Here is a 708-nt window from a genome sequence, read left to right as displayed (position 1 = left end):
CTCTGTGCTCGACTACAGGACTCTGTGCTCGACTACAGGACTCTGTGCTCGACTACAGGACTCTGTGCTCGACTACAGGACTCTGTGCTCGACTACAGGACTCTGTGCTCGACTACAGGACTCTGTGTTCGACTACAGGACTCTGCTCGACTACAGGACTCTGTGCTCGACTACAGGACCCTGTGCTCGACTACAGAACCCTGTGCTCGACTACAGGACTCTGTGTTCGACTACAGGACTCTGTGCTCGACTGCAGGACTCTGTGCTCGACTGCAGAACTCTGTGCTCGACTGCAGGACTCTGTGCTCGACTACAGGACTCTGTGCTCGACTACAGGACTCTGTGCTCGACTACAGGACTCTGTGCTCGACTACAGGACTCTGTGCTCGACTACAGGACTCTGTGCTCGACTACAGGACTCTGTGCTCGACTACAGGACTCTGTGCTCGACTACAGAACTCTGTGCTCGACTACAGAACTCTGTGCTCGACTACAGAACTCTGTGCTCGACTACAGAACTCTGTGTTCGACTACAGAACTCTGTGCTTAACTTCAGAACTCTGTGCTCAACTACAAAACTCTGTGCTCAACTGCAGAACCCTGTGTTCGGTTACAGGACTCTGTGTTCGGCTACAGGACTCTGTGCTCAACTACAGAACTTTGTGTTCGGCTACAGGACTCTGTGTTCGGCTACAGGACTCTGTGTTC

At 52.8% G+C, this 708-nt stretch overlaps 2 protein-coding genes across 2 annotated transcripts in view; one reads left to right on the top strand and one right to left on the bottom strand.

Annotated features, from left to right (window-relative positions):
* The window catches only part of LOC119412013 (gastrula zinc finger protein XlCGF57.1-like), a 520,281-nt gene that overhangs the window by 83,036 nt on the left and 436,537 nt on the right, over positions 1-708 (bottom strand). The gene's annotated exons all lie outside the window — the stretch shown is intronic.
* The window catches only part of LOC119412079 (dynein heavy chain 12, axonemal-like), a 9,510-nt gene that overhangs the window by 1,753 nt on the left and 7,049 nt on the right, over positions 1-708 (top strand).

The sequence above is a fragment of the Nematolebias whitei genome, chromosome 7 (assembly GCF_014905685.2).
Source record: "Nematolebias whitei isolate Nwh7 chromosome 7, NemWhi1, whole genome shotgun sequence".
In the NCBI taxonomy this organism is placed as follows: domain Eukaryota; kingdom Metazoa; phylum Chordata; class Actinopteri; order Cyprinodontiformes; family Rivulidae; genus Nematolebias; species Nematolebias whitei.
Note: the sequence above shows the minus strand (reverse complement) of the source record. Positions and strands in the feature narration are given on the sequence as shown.